The sequence below is a fragment of the Mastomys coucha genome, unplaced genomic scaffold, assembly GCF_008632895.1.
Source record: "Mastomys coucha isolate ucsf_1 unplaced genomic scaffold, UCSF_Mcou_1 pScaffold12, whole genome shotgun sequence".
Taxonomy (NCBI): domain Eukaryota; kingdom Metazoa; phylum Chordata; class Mammalia; order Rodentia; family Muridae; genus Mastomys; species Mastomys coucha.
The window spans coordinates 19056468-19072844 of NW_022196894.1; positions in this window are offsets into that span (position 1 = coordinate 19056468).

Genomic DNA, 16377 nt, shown 5'->3' on the forward strand with positions numbered 1-16377 from the left:
GCACGCCATCCCTAGCCATTTTCTTACCAAAGAAGGCCTCCCGTCTGCTGAAGGCTTGCCATGGGCTCTGTACTGGCAAACCCGCATGGCCTCTGCTTCTAGGCTATGGCCCTTGGCCTCACTGTGCTGGTTCCTGCTAACTTCCTTCCTCCATCCTGCTGATCAGGGGCCTAGGCTGTTTCCTGGCTTCAGAAGGCCACATTCTGGGTTTTACCAATGCCGTTACCGGCCTCTGGAGCATCCCTTTCTCTGGGCATCTCCTGTTATCTACAGTGCTGTCTCCCTTCCTGACCTGGCTCATCTGCATCTTCATGGCTTTTTAATTCCTCAGGGTTCACACTCTGCCATGCTTTTTGTTTTTTTGGGTTTTTTCCAGATTAATGTTGGCTTTGTCTATATGTCTTACCTAAACTTCACCCCTAGGAGTTAGAATCTCTGCTCAACTAGCTCTGTCTTGAGGTCCTGGAAGCAACTCATCCTTGAGCAAACCCAGCCCTTCATAAACTGATTAATTATAATTTCTGATTTTCTTTTCTTTTTTTTTTTTAAAGATTTATTTTATTTATATGCGTATACTGTAGCTGTCTCCAGACACACCAGAAGAGGGCATCAGATCCCATTACAGATGGTTGTGAGCCACCATGTGGTTGCTGGGAATTGAACTCAGGACCTATGGAAGAGCAGTCAGTGCTCTTAACTAGTGAGCTATATCTCTTCAGCCTTCGGCCCCTGATTAAGACCGTGTACAGACAGTTCTGAGGTGAGAGCTGATGGTTTTGCTTGTTGGGGCTGCATCTGCTGTTCCCACACCAATGTCTGGTATAGAGTGGCCATTCAGGAGTATTTGTTACAAGATGACTGGTACCAGGTATAGGAGCAACAGCTCCATGAGGGCAGTTTCCCTGCCCACCCCCAGCCCCGGCCCCCCAGGCCCACCCTCTCCCAGCCCCAGCCACAACCACCACCCCCTCTCATCCAGAGCAGACCAACATTTCTGTTTTAGTAGACTCCAAATGGAACTGGTGAGAGCTCTCTACCCCACAGGGAAATCCTTGGACCAAACTGGGGGGAGGGGAAAAGGCCTTCGGATCCCAAATCTTCACGCACTGGGCTGGATTTGCATATGTTAATATGGAAAACTGTAACTATGTAATGAGAAGCAGTGGGCCATGTGGGTGAGTGGAATTCCTTACAGTCCTTTTTTTCAGATGTCTTAATTTACTCTCTTTGTTGTAATTCCACAGATCCAGGTGTTTGCATGGAGCTGCTCTTTGTCCCCACTCCCCTCTCCTCAGATCTCTGAAACCATGGGTCTCACCAGACTGAGCCTTATCCAGGAGGTGACCAGTTTCCCCTCTCCCATCACATGTGTACCTGAAACACCACCAGGAAGATGGCATGGGGGAGGCTACCCCAGACCAGAAAGCCCAGACCCAGAGATTGGGAGGGGATGTGCCTGAGGGGGTGGGGAGAAGAGGGCAAAATTCCAGAGACAAGAATCCTCTATGGAGACAGCCCGCTGGGCTTTCAGCCTTCCATCTGGGTTCCACTAAAAACACATTTTGCGTGTTTCTGTTGTTCTTAAGTCTGGGTTTATTTCAAGGGGAGGAATTATAAAGAAACATCTCTCCCCTCATTTTAACAACAGCCTGTGCTTGGTAGGTTGTCATGTGGCCTGCCCCTCCTGGAGGTGAAAAAGAGGGGACTGGCATGAATCCCAAGAAATTCTAGGAGTCAGAGGTTCCAGCGCTGCTTGCTGACAGAATTCCAGGCCAGTGGATCTGACCCATGGTCTTTGCGTACCCACTGATGGCAACATAGATGGCCAGACAAAATCCTTGGTGGGCTGAGAACTAGGGAAGGGAAACTGAGGTCAAGGAGAGACACTGGAGGCAACCCCACCCGGTGAACACAGAGAGCTGAGTGGCGGCCTACCCATGCCATTTCGAACCTTCTTTGAGCATTTGTAAATGTCAGGCCAAATGAGGCTGGTTTTTGTCAGGTAAAAAGCCAGGGGTTGGCAGAGACCCCGCCTAAGGATTCAAGTTCCAATCTAGGCTGAGAAGCCACACACAACATGACCTGGAGGTCTTGAACTTGAGTTAGTCTGTACTCCAGAGACAAGGAGAGGTCACAGGAGACTGGAAAAGAGGTCAGCGGTGGACTGCAGGATTAGTATTTGAAGCAACAATTACAAAATAGGTTGACTGAGCAGTGCTGCAGAGGTCAGCTTAGGATAAGATGGCTGCTAAAAGGGAAAGGAAGGGGAGCGTTGTAGCTTCTGGGTAAGAAGTCTAAAAATAACTCCTTGTCTTTGGCTAGGTGGTATATGCTGTGACATTAACAGAGGATCAGTATTAGAGACCGAAAAGCCATTAGCCACCTAGCGCAGTGTCCAGATCATTCTCCCAGGCCCCTTTCCTGTAGGGTGTTTTGTCTGCATGTATGTTTGCACACCACATACATTCAGTGCCCGTGAAAGCCACAAGAGGGCGTTGGATCCGCTGAAACCGGAGTTAACAGACAGCTTCGAGCCACTGTGTGGGTGCTGGAATCAAAGCTGGATTCTCTGGAAGAGCAGCCAGCACTCTTAGCCGCTGAGCCATCTCTCAAAGCCCCCACTTGATAGTGAGGAAACTGAGGCTCAGAGAAAGGAAAACTGCTTGCCCAACCCACAAAGCAAGTCAGCGGGTGGGCTAGCTCTGCATCGGAGCTTCATTTACTTGGTGCTGATCCACTTTGTTCCAGTGTGTGAATGGCCAGATCCGCATGAAGGGGGTCTGAGAATTCCAGTAGATCTGCTGCTCATAGACTCATATGAATGCACTACATGTACACTGGCCTTCAGATCCTGCAAGCAAAGAGCCTCAGTTCTCCCCAGTGGGAGCAACCTGGTTTGGTCGTGGCGACTGTTAGGCACTCAGGCTACAGGCAGAAAGCAGGGCTCGGTACATCATTGTAGATGGGCCTGTCTTTGTACAGAGTTGGTGCCAGACACAAAGAGAGAACTCAGGCCCTAGGCTCTGGCCTTTATTAACCAGAGTAATTTTTGCAGAGCCCTCTCTGCCTCTGCGAAGGGCAGTGACTCAAGTGATCCTGCTTAGAAGAGCATGACTGCCCCCTGGTGGCCACACATCTGATATCTCCAACAGCAGCTCCACCCCCTCCATCCAATGCCTTGGTCCAGCCATTCATCAAATAGGTATTGAGGCCCCCAGCTGTGTACCAGGGAGGTGGAGAGTGAAAAATACCTCTTGCTAAGTGGATGAACACACTATGCTCTAGAAGAGGTCAGCAAGGGGCTGTAGAATATTAGTATGTAAAGCAACAAGCTCCTACAGTACAGGTTAGCCCAGGCTTTAAAAAAAAGATGTGAGGTTGCATTCCAGCTTCTAGATAAGGTATATAAAAATAATCCCTTGAATTGGGCATGGTGGAGTATATCTTATAGTCCCAGCTACCTAGGAGGCTGAGGTGGGAGGAATCAACCAACCTCAGAAATATAATGAGACCTCATTTTTAAAAACGCTTTATTGGTATGGGTTGGTATGCTTTGTGCATAATCAACCAATATTCAACAGTCCTTTGTCTAAGATCTGTGTTTGCAAAATATTGTATTTATACCTCCTGGTGTACCTTCCTTGTAGTCCCATGTGGTGTCTATAATTGTCCATATCTTAAAGATGAATAGACATGATCAGAAAACCCAAATGACTCCCTCCACGTTTTAATTGGTAATAGGCTCCTATCTAATCTACAGATCCTAGTTGGGCCAAATAGCCTTATGGGAGGCAGGTGCACTAGGCTAGGGTTGTAGGTGGGAGTCTGTCACTTCTGCCACAGAATAGTTGGTGAATTGGGGAACTGGACCATAATGCAGCTCTCTCCCTCATCTCCCAGGGGGCAGAATTCTCATCTGAAGTTGTACGGCCATGCCTGGTGAACCTGACACAGGCGGATGCACAACTGAAGATGACTGGCTTGGTAGCTATGACACCACAGCCTTGAGTTTGCTGAGTTTGTTCCTGGCCACCACCAGGTACAGAGGTTAGAGTGCAGGGATAGCGCTGAAACACCTGAACAAAGGGAAGAGCTCTGAGGTCTCATCCTCCGTATCATCTCCACTGTCAAGCACAAGTTAAAAAGGAATGAAAATTGCTGGGCAGCCTGGCGGTGCATGCCTTTAGGGAGGCAGAGGCAAGTGAATCTCTGAGTTCAAGGCCAGCCTGGTCCACAGAGTATACCAGGGCTATACAAAGAAACGCTGTCAAGGGAGAGAAGAGGGAGGGAAGGAGAAGGAGGGAGGGAGGGAGAGGGGGGGAGTATCGGTCTAGTACAGTTATTTAGAAACAGGCAAATGAAAATGGCTCATGGCAGAATAACAGAGTGTAAGCCTGGAAATCACCCACCACTGCCAGGCTCGCAGACACATGGGGGTCAAAAAGGGATGTGGGGCCCCTTAGGTTTCTTCATATCTTTCTCTCTCAGAACTGGTTCCAATGGAGTACTGAAGATTCTGTCCCCAGATCACCCCAGGAAATCCCACTGTTCTGTGCTTAGAAATCCAGCTTTGTTTTCCAGACTCTGTTCTCTCTCTCTCTCTCCCTCTCCCTCTCCCTCTCTCTCTCTCCCTCTCCCTCTCCCTCTTCCTCTCCCTCTCCCTTCTTCCCTCTCTCAATCGCATTCTCTTTCTCTCATCCTCACAAGTATGACACATGCTGGCCACTCATACAACCAATGTCTCATAGTCAGTCACCTGGTGGCTTGGTGGAAGTTTGTTTAGTTTAGAGGGGGTGTTAAAACTTTACTGTCTTCTTTTTTTTTTTTTTTTTAACCTTTCCCAGGGTTTTAGACATAAGTATTCTCTAGTAAACTGACAATAGAAATCCCAGGCAGGGGTATTCCAAGGACAGACCTCATGCAGGATGTCCTTTACAGCAAAGGCGTGAGCAAGAAGCAGGGCAGCTAGATTCACTGACCTGCATGGCACAGGGCTGATGGTCACTTGTCTACAGGACCTATTTCATCTTCACTGCAGATAATGCCCTGTAAGGTTACAAAGTCAGCCCAAGGTCATCAACCCAGGAAGCAACAGTCCTCACACAAGAGCCTTCTAAGGCCAGTATGGTCTGTCACAAGTGTGTCTTTGGGCTTTGCTGACTCTAGGCATGATGTGGAGTCTCCTATGAAAGAGTGGAATATTCAGGAAGCCAAACATCCAGAGGAGAGGAAGCAGGCATTTTGATGTAGGCAGATTGTGGCCACCGTGAGGCCTGGTGTCTGTCCATCTTAGGACACACTGACTGCCTCATACTCAGCTCTGCCCGTGATCTCTGCATCCGAGTTTTCAAGGACCCCGTAACTTCCCAGCATACCAATGGCTCTCCTTCATCTTTCCGGTTAAGCAGATTTAAAGAAAGAACCAAGAATCTTGGCCGCCATTAATTTCACAGCTTTATAACACTTTGCATCCTTTTTATTTTTCTTGCGTCGTTTTTAAAAGCCCTTATGATTCCCTTAATTCCCCTTTGGTAAAGCATTTCATTCTCCTCTCTTTTAACCTCCTCTCTCTTGAATACCCCCTCCTCCGGAAAGCTTTAAATAATGCAGCAAATTCTTGTTTCATTCCTTTTCTGTTTCCAGATGGATTTTTCTCCGCAGAACATCCCTGGGAATCATTTCTGTCAGACACTTCCCTGGGTGCCCCTTGGTCCTCACACCGACCTCCCCTCTTCCAGCCACACTCCCCACCTCAAATCGAAATCTGCTATTTTAATTACTGCTTCCCTTGTCACGCTTGAGGGTTCCCCCTCTTGTCAGTCTCCTGCCTCCCTTAGAGGCAATTCTTTCTTCCAGTGCTGAGAATTCATTAAGATACCCAGACTCCTGCACATCTGCCCCCTCCGTGCTGACTCATCCTCGTCTGTGTAGGCTGTTCTTTCAGATGCTGACTGGAGCAGAGGACCAGGGGGTGCTGTCCATGTGCAGATTAAGGCTTTGCTGTGGAGTTGTGGGATCCTGGGTCCAGCTGACCCCTGCAGCTCCTTAGCAGAGCCCCTCTGAGACAGGACTGAGGCCCTGCCTAACTGCCTCCCTGGCCAGCTTGATGGGACTGTCTTTGATTTTATGCAACATCTATTTTTTGCAGGCTGGGCCCTGACTACAAACCATCTGGGTCACCAGCAGTTGTTCCCCAGGTGTCTGCTGAACCTGTGGGTCCAGTCTGCCACTGGGAGTGAGTCTAGCAGGAGGCCAAGGGAAGTGACCCCATGACTAAAAAGTCAATGAGGTCACAACTCTCTGGCATGCTCATGGCAGAAGGCTGAGACTCAGTACATAGAGGAGCGGCCTGAAGGTCGTCACCCATCCTGTTTGGGCTTTGTCTTTCGGATGGGTATGTAGGTCAGTAGCAGACAAGGTCGTTCGCTGTGAGAGGCTTAATCAGAAACATGGAATTCTTGAAAGTCTCTAGGAAAGAAGCCTCCACTTATGGCTAACTGCCTCACCCGGGCAGGTCACACCATCCTTGTGATATGGGCTGTTCTGAGACAATTGCCTACAGGGACAATTCTGGCATTATCATACAGATAAGGAAACACAGAGGGGAGGGGGGAGGGGAAGAGAGAGATATCATTCATTTACTCACTCATCTCCTGCCTCATTCCAAAGAGATTTAAGGCAAGAGACACAGCTGGAAAAAGGGCGAAGAGAAAATGATTTTGAGGTTCTAAATTGTAAGATAAGGTCTGGAATGGTCTTTAGTGGGAGTAAGGCAGTGGACAGGAGGCTGCCTGGAAATCTAGGAGACTCACCCCCTCAGGATGAGGAGGCCAAAAACACCTAGGATGGAGACAGGAACATCTGGGGAAGGGAGGGACAGATGGGGCTGCACGCATCTCACGACCTTTCCATCCAGCCTCAGTGGCTGCTCCAGGCATGTTCTGAGAAGCCTGGAATACCAACTAGGATCACAGGCTCTGAAGCACAGAAATGGCTCAAAAATGCAGGTTCACCGAGCTCGGCAGTCCTTCTGACCACTCGTTGCTGCACATCCCTTTCATAGACAAAGGACCTGTCTCTGTGTTTCTTACACCACCTTTAATAGGATGCAGGCAACGTGAAGGAGCAGCCTGGAAAAGTCTGCCTGTCCATCACAACCTGCACCGCCCCCCCCCCCCCCAAAGCCCAGGTTAAAATCCACATTTTTTGCCACGGGCAATCAGTGCCTTCCTAATCGAATGGAAAATGTGAGCACGTGCCTCTTAGAAAACTTGCTCTTTTCTTTTTATTGCTCTGTAAAGAACCAGTTGAGTTCCTATCACTGTTTGGGAGTGTTTCCCAAACCCTTGCTTCTAACCAGTTTAGTGTTCTTGCTGGGCAGACATCGTAGTGTCCCCACTACAGGAGAACTCTGTTTGGTTGGTGGTAGTAATTCAGTGTGGTCACAAGTCCGTGAAGTAGCAGTAATGTCACCAGGGAGGCAGGGCGGATCCAGTTGCTTAGAGGAGGAGGGCAAAGTTAAAGTGGAAGTGGAGTGGGGGAGCTTGGCTGTGGAGTATCTGGGCTATATGGAGGGGGATGTGTAGGGTGAAGCAGAAAGGTAAGTATATGGAGGTGGAGAGATGATGGTACCCAGCCAGAGGAGACCTTGGTGTCTGGTGAAGGAGGTTGGCTTGTGTTCATCCACACCAAGGAAGGATGGCAAAAAAATCAGAGTTCAGGGGTCAGGTAAAGTGCTCTGGTGATGAGACCAGTGTGAGAAGCAAATGCTTGGACTGTACATTTGCCGTAGGAATTAAAGGGATGGATAAATGAAATGGAAAGGCCTGGACCGTAGGAGGAAGCCAACCCAGGCCTGGGAAGGTTTGAAGGTTATTGGGGTGGGGGGCGGGGGAAGAAATGTCCTGGAAACAGGTAGCATTGGCTGTCACGCTATACTTCTTGTGGATTCGTGGCCAGGGACCAGTGGACTAGGCTAGTTACTGTTGGCTGGCACAAGAGCAGCAGAGAGGTTTTCCAGAAAGCCCCGAGCCCTCAGGAAATGGTAGACAGAGGCAGGTAGGGGTTAATGTGTTCTGAAATAAACTGAAGATTAATCCTCCCGGTACTTAATGCAGGGTGAAATGAGATAAATTATTCACATCATTCAGTGTAATAAGCAGGCTGACGGTGCCGCGCCAGGCCTCTTCAGCTGCATTTTACACGTAGGTCCTCTTCTTATCCCTCTTGTCTAACCATTTTTCAGAACATCTGACTTAAATTGGTATTTCAGGTCTCGGTTCTTTATCTTCTGCAAAAAATAAATTAGACCATACGTTCACTTCACAGCATTCTGACATTTGCTATATTCTTACCTTCACACAAACACGATTAGGAAGAAAGGGGCTGGGGAATCAGGCTCAGCAGGGAGGTGTGGCCATTTCTATGCTCAGCCTTCCAATCTTCAGGCAGGAGGCTTGGCCCTGCACAAGGGGCTGCAGGAAGTCTGTTTGTTTGTGAGACACTCGAGATTAGTGGTGATCTGTGGGAATTAGATCCACGCCTTAGACGGGGGCTTCTCTCTTCCATGGACCAGGATGTCTGTGCAGAGGTGCCCACAACCCTCCAGGGCGTCTGCAGAATGGATTACAATGAATGGGGCTTTTGTAGCAGAGAGCCCTCCCACTCTTGGGCAGCCTTTCAATGGCCCCAGTCCACAGCAGCTAGTCCCCAAAACAATGGCTGGACTTCCACTCTTCTCTACCAGGCACTGACCCCCGGAAGGGAATGGACTCTGAGGGTAGGTTCCAGAGAAGGGTCCGTGGGCTCTGGACTAACAGTGGTAGAGACGCTCAGAAAGTCAGACAGAGGAGGAATCAATTAAGGCAGGACTGAGGGGGAGAAGCACAGAAGGAAGGGGTGGAGAGCCAGGAGATGAGCAAAAAAAGAATTAAGCCAGAGGGAAGGCAGGGTCTCTGGAGGAAGGCGCTGAGGAGGGAGGCAAGCAGGGCAGGGTGACAGCTGGTAGGGATAAGAGAAGCAGCACAGGTCTCTCAGAAAGCAAAAGGAGCCACAAAGATGGGACCAGGTGAAAAAGGAGGAGTGTCAGAGAGAGTGAGGGAGGCAGACCTCCATGCTCCACAGTGAGCTAGGCTAAGTGGAGGGAGAAGTTGGCTTACACACACACACACACACACACCACACACACACACCACACACATACTTCTTACTACATTGCTGTTGTGAGACTTGGTAAACCCAAAGTGGTTCCTTCTCTCCCAGCTGGGGTTGTTCTAGGTGTCCCCTGTCCTCCTCTTCAATTCTTAGGGGTAATTGAAAATATGAGTCAGATGGGGACTATGGGGGGGTCTGCAAAATGCTAACGAAGTATGGTGGGCTCTTTGTGTTTCACAGCGGGGTTCCAGTCCTCTGGGTAGCACATTCAGCATGCCCACTGCGGTCTAACAGTGGCCCTGGCTGGGTGCCGCTCCTATGGTTTGAGACTGCCTTATAGGAGCAAGCTAGGCTTAACAGGAGACAGGGGGGTTCTTGTTGTTGTTGTTGTTGTTGTTGTTTGAAACAGACTGGCAGGAAATTTACAGTATAAAAACGTGTTTAGAAGCAAGTCTCTTATGGGCATTCAAAAATGACCTTGGGAATTCCACTGTTTTGTTTATTTTGGCTAGTTGGTTTTGGGTTTTTCAAGACAGGGTCTCTTCGTGTAACAGAGCACTGGCTATCCTGGACTTGCTTTGTAGACCAGGCTAGCCTGGAACTCAACAAAGATCTGCCCACCTCTGCTCCCAAGTGCTGGGATTAAAGGCGTGCGCCACCACACCTGGCCCGGGAATACCAGATCTTTAAAAGAGGAGGCAGTGGTTCATCTATACTATGTCATATGGGGTTGCAGTAGGGGACAAGCACATTCTCAGGGGCTGGGGACAAAAAGCATATGGATTTTGCCCATCGACGCAAGGAATGTCCGATGTGTTATGGTAATATGCTCCAAAGGAAGGTGAATGACTGAGGGAATGCATGTGTCTTTCCAGAGGCTGGCAGGCAAGCAGGCAGAACTGAGGAGGCACTGAGCACCAGGCCGAGCCGAAGCTACTGAGGGCTTCTGAAGACTTAGCAGTCTGTGTTGCCACCCGTGGACCCACCACACTCCTACCCCTGGCTCCTGGGGCAATTTCGTCAGCACTTCCTCTTAAGCTTACTTAGCAGAAGCTGATGAGCTGAATGTGAGCACAGGCTCTGGAATGTTGCCTGTCTACCACCAGTATGGACTGGACTCTCCTTGGCAAAGCAGTCCTTCGCAGCCCTAGTGCTCTGGAGCTGTGGAACAGTCCCAGCTGTGGAGGTGGGGGGAGGGGCAGTTTCTAGGCCACCTTGAAACAATGATGCAGACCAGCTCCTGCTGAAAGCTTCTTTTAGAAATTAGGTTTAATTGCTTGTGTGCATAGTTGCTTTTGCTCCATGGTGCATGTGTGAAGGTCAGAAGGCAACATACAGGAGTCAGTTCTCTCCTCCCACCATGTGTGTCCCGGACCGAGGGTAGGCAGGCGGTCTGGCTTGGCCTCCAACCACTTAGCTATCTCACCAGACCCGGATACTCACTTGGTTAAATGGAATCTGTGTTTACGGGCTGGCATTGGAAGGCTGGCCCTCAGGTCAGTGTGTGATGCAGAGAAGGACGCCTGGCGTCTTAAGTGTGGCCACAGGTGTCTGAACAGCTATGGAAGTGGCTCAAAGACGGACAAGGCCGAGTGTGAGGGAGGTTGGGGGATCATGGAGTAGCATATACTCACTACACCGCTCAGCATTCGCTCGGCTGCAGACTCAGGGTTCTCCATCACTACTCCCTGATCAGAAACACGTTTGTGTTTGTGGGGTACAAGTAAAGGAAGCATTGCTCTCTGCTGTCACCCCCCCCCACACACACACACACACACATCCAGCAGCTAAGAAACTCCCAAGATTTAGACCAAACCAGGATTCATGGCTTCGGTGCTGAAAAGAAGCTCAGGAGTAGCCAGTACCTGAAGCAAGATATTGTTTATTAAAGATGCTTCAATACAGGCTTAAGCACAAGTAGTGAGAAGAAAAGGGGGGCTCGGATGTAAGCCACACCCAAGCATGGTCCAAGTGTGGCCACAGGCCCCTCCAGAGAAGGGCACAGTTTACTGTTTTTACAGTAGACATATGTAGGATTTTGGTGGTTGTTGAAATGACTAGTCTATGGGGGGGGTGGTTTAAGGGGCACCTCACAAGCTCAAATCAATAAGGTAAAATCAAGCCCATGGCAGGTGAGGAGGAGGGATGTGTTTAAACAGTTTTGTCAGAGGAAATGAAATGGTACCTACAAAAGATCATAGACATCCATGGGCCTTAAGCCTGGGGCATTGCTATTTTGATATAAAGTATCTATACTTGAAAGGAATACTACAGAGACAGCCTTCCATGAAAATGCTGCAACTGTGCAGGAGTTCTTGCCTCTCAGCTGGAGAGAAGCTGGGATGCGAGCTCCCCTCCCTTCTCCGGGCCTCATAATTTCCGTGTCTTTTTGTCTGGCCTCAGGTTCTGTTATTCCCATTTCATGGAGGAGCAAATTGAGGCTCAGAAGGCTTACAAATGGAACTCTGACTCACATAGCTAGGAAAAGCTGGATGTCACTGCATTCTGACTGTCCTTGTAAAATGGCAAAGCATAAAGGAATGTCCCCTGAGAGGAGGAGGCAGAAGAAAGAACACAGAGTATGAGACCCCATAGCAGGGCCTGGGGACAACGGCACCTCAGGGTTTCACAGGAACAGAATGACAGTCAGACAGCATAGAAGCTGAGCTTGGAGAGGTGGGCAGGGGCTTAGAGCTTCATGCTCTTGACAGGGAAACCGCTCAAAGATTTTAACAGAGTCTCGGATCACTTTTCTGGTTACTCTGGCTGCAGGAGTGGTAGGAAAAACAGAGTGATAGGGCAAAAGAGAGGGCTTAGAGGCTATTCTACAGCACACAAGAGAGGTAATACATAAGAATCAGAAGGCCTTGGTGTCAGCGTGTGGGCAGGAGGGAGTGGTCCAAGAGCTGCCTGGGCGCAATGGGCTAGAACCTGTAAGTGTGTTCCATGGTGAAGGAAGGTAAGGAGCCCGGAAGTACATTTTTGGACTGAAGGATACCTGAGAGGCTCCAGTCCACAGAGAGAGCAGCAGGCAACTGGATGTGCAGATCCAGACAGGCTGTTGGCCACAGTTCCACCTCCTCTCCCCTGCTCTGCAGACAGTCCGTCACTGGGAACACAATGGCAGGAAACATTAGCTGATGGAGCTGGAGTTGGCAAGATGGAGTGTGATTAATGCAGAAGACATGAAGTCGGTATCGGATGGCGGTAACCCCAGACTCTGTTAGGCTCGGCAGAGAGCAACCACAGAGGGTGGCAGAAGGGTGGCAATGGACGTTCAGAAGCTCCACTCTGCCGGGAGGTGGGACATGTACATGATCTGAGGAGATGAAAATTCAATAAAGACACGGGTGACTCTTATTTTTAATGCCAACCTTTAGCTTGACACAACCAAACATTTCAGGGAGTTTCTCCGTTCACAGGTTTGTGAAGCACATGCTGTGTGCTTGCAGCCTTTATATGGTCTGGGAATATAGCAGTGACCAAAAGAAGCATTGCTGTCCCCGAGGGGCGCTTGCTCCTGATGACAGACGGAAGATGTGACAATCAAACAAAAGAAAGAAAACATCTCCTATCCCGGCATCCCCATGCAAGGCATAAAAAGGGAACCTCTGAGGGCCAAGGCACCCTTTGTCCAGTGTGTGGTATTGCAAGTAGACTTGGGCCTTCTCTTGCTCAGTCAGAGTGTCCTTCTTGCGCAGCTTCCATGGTGGCCCTTTGTCCAATTGAGAAAAATAAGATAAGGGAGACAGGTGACATAGGGGAGGAGCAAAGCAGTTCAAATCAGGGTGGCCGGAGGACATTTGAATAAAGCCTGGAAGAGCTAAGTAAGCAAGCTATATGGCAACTTGAGGGCAGACTCCCAGGCAGGACGCAGCCAGTGCCAAGGGGTGAGACAAGCGTATGCCCATTGCATTTGAGGGACAGCGGGGAAGCCAAAATGGCTGGCACAGGAAGGGGCAACAGCTGGGATTCTGCCTCATGAACCATCACTAAGACAGGCTTACACTCTATGTGAGACGAGAGACCTTTGGAGGATTTTGGACGAATGACGTGATTACATTTAATTTTTCATAAGCTCCTTCCTACTGGACTGGGGGAAGAGCAGAAGCAGGGGAAGAAGTGAGCCATGACCAAGCCAGTGCAGCAGCAGCAGCAGCAGCAGCAGCTCAGAGGAGCTCGCACGCAGTACAGGCGAGCTGTGGCCGGGTTTGGGAGAGCATACTCAAGGCCAGCAGTAGTGACAAATGGGCTGGCAGCATAAACAGGGGAAAGAATGGCTCTGTGGATTCTGACCTGAGTCATAGGAGAATGGGGGTGCCATTTATTAAGAAAGGAAAGGCATGGGAGAAAACAGGACTGAGCATTCAGTCCCCACTTGCAATTTAAGCAGTTACTTAACGGATATGCTGACAGCCCTGGGACAGATTCTGAGCATTGCAGCAGCTTCAAGTTATGAAGGAAGTCACCACTGGGACTGAACGACTTCCTCAAATCCTTAGCACCCACACTCCCCAAATTCCGGTGCGTTGTCTCAGGGGATTCTTCCCTCATCAAGGAACCAGATGGAAAGTAAACCACGAGGCCCTGTCCTCAGGATGGTGGTGGTGGTGGTGGTGGTGGTGGTGGTGGTGGTGGTGGTGGTGGTGGTGGGAGTTGGCTTGTTCAGGACCGGAAGGCAGACAGAATAGCTCTAGGAGAGGAGCGGGAAGAAAAGGGTGAGCCTCATGCTCAGATCTTCCTCTCAAGGCCACTACCAGATAAATCACCCCTCTTCTCATAGAGAGGGAGAGACAGACAGACACATAGACTGACAGACAGACAGATACACACACACATTTAAAGTTGACGGGCTCATAAAAAACTCTAGACTTCTGGCTTTTCCAGAAGCTAATCCTAAGTCTAGGATATGCCACCTTGCTGGCCACACGTTGGCTGGGGCTCCTTCCCCTCAACAGCATTGGCTTGTGGTACTCATTATTTAACCCACCAGGCTTTTCTGGGTCTTGGAGATTGCAACTGAGTTTCAAAGGGCTAAGTGTGTGTGTCAAGGACTTTAAATCTTATCCCAAAGGAGTCTAGGAACTTCCCATCCCCTATGATGGGGTGAGAGCAAAAGGAAGGATGGGAGAACACAGGAAAGCCATAGAGAGAGCATTTAGTGGAGAGCAATTCCTCCTGAGGAAGTCAGATGTAGGAAAGCCATTGAGGTGGGCACTGGACTTAACAGGTTTGAAATAAAAAAGAGGAGTTAACTCTTCTATTGCTATTTATTTATTGACCTTTCTGAGACAAGGTTTCTCTGTGTAGCCCTGGCTATCCTGGAACTCGTTATATAGACTAGGTTGGCCTCAAACAGAGATCTGCCTGCCTCTGCCTCCTGAGTATGGGGGTTAAAGACATGAGCCACCAACACCAGGCAACTTACCTCTTCTAGTACGTTCTGTCTGGCTTGCTGGTAAAGAAGAGAACAAACAAACCTGAATCTTAGGCACAGCTTTGCTCTTTGACCTCTGTATATCTCTGGCAAGTTACTTGGAGCCTTGTTTTTTCCCAGCTGTAAAACAGGAGTCATAGTAGCTAATTTAGTTATGAACAGTGAAGGAAGAGAAGAGTTCCAACATGTTCATCAGGAGAGGGCCCTAGGAGAGAGCAGAATTATTGGAACGAATAGTGTAGGGAAACCACGTGTGAAGCTTGGTTCTGAAAGCATCAGACAATGGAGCTGTCACACATTTCAAGGTGGCTATGGCTTCTGCTATCCCGGCACCTCTACCAATGACATGAAACAGAACAAGCTGCAGAAGGACTTAGATTGCCTGCTTTTCCAATCCAGGTCAGAGAGAGAAGGTGGGAGAGAGAGGGTAGAGGGAGGAAGAGGGTAGGAAAGACAGACAGAGCAGAGAGAAGGTGGTAGAGGTGCTAAGTCTGGTAAGCACAAGTGCATTAGGGCAGTAGCCCAGCATGCACTGCGAGTGATGGCAATGGCGGCTGGGTTTAGGTCAGCACACAGGGAATGCAACTCCTTCCTGCATACAGCACCACATAGACCTAGAATGGAGGCTACATGATCAGCCTGGTTACAGCCTTTCTCCTCCCCACCCCTCTCTCCCTCTCTTCCCTGCTCCACTGCTCCCCCGGCCCCCTCCCCTCTGCTGTTCCCAGCCTGCAATTCATCACAGCTCTGTGTTCATGCCCTTTGTGACCACATCTTTCTCCAGCAATACCTTTGCATTTTGATGTTAAAACAATATTTTTGCCCACTACATGGCAGTGCTTGGAGCCTTTGCAGAGGCCGTTTATGTCTGCTGTTTCATTTGATCCTAACCAGGCCACTGTCAGGTAGGCCGAGAAGGTATTATTAGCAGGAGTGATGGTCAAAATATTTAACAGCCTTTATATTGTAGGCTCAACCAATTGGAATAGATACAGACCCTAGAGAGGCCCTGGAAGCCTCCTTTCCTCCATTGTGGGGGGCAGGGATGATGGGGGCAGGGCTGGTGGGGAGGGAGCAGGGACACCAGGGCAACTGAGGACAGGAGCTGTGGTGTCAGATGTAAGGACCAGGGAAATGGCTGTTTATCGAGTGGTCTGGATGCATTTCTGCTTCTCAAGCATGCTCTGACTATATCAAGCACACAGTAGACTGATACTCAATTCAGTTGTGCTGATGCAGGGACTGAGGTCAGGAGAGATTAAAAACCTGCCCAGAATGAGGGGTGAGAAGAGGTCTGGAAGCTAGGGTGGGGACTCCTTGAGCAGGGCAGGGGCTCTGTCCATGGCTCCACCCCTGGAAACTGGTGACTCCTCTTCACACTCTGTCACTAGGTTTCTTATCTACTCACTTTCCGCTCTGCCTCTCTCAGGAGCAAGTAAAGCTCCCGCCTCTGAATCCCCTGCTTTGACTTCCCCATGTGTCTCCGCCCCTAGGATTCTCACACTGTCTCCTGTTCCCTAACTAGGAATGGTTTCCAGACACTCAGAGACCTTTGACCTTTCCCAGATGTCTGGCCTGCTGCTTCACTGTGCTGTGCCCCAAAGCAATCTCCCCTCCTCCTAAGCCCCCTTACTCGCTCACTCATTCAAGGTCTTACTGAAGAGCTACCATCCACAAGATCCCAGACAGCCGACAGATTGCCTGGTACAGAGTCCAGCTTCTGGCAGTCAGGCCTGTCCTTCAGCCATGTGGGTCCTGGGGCTGAACTCAGGTTGTCCAGCTTGATG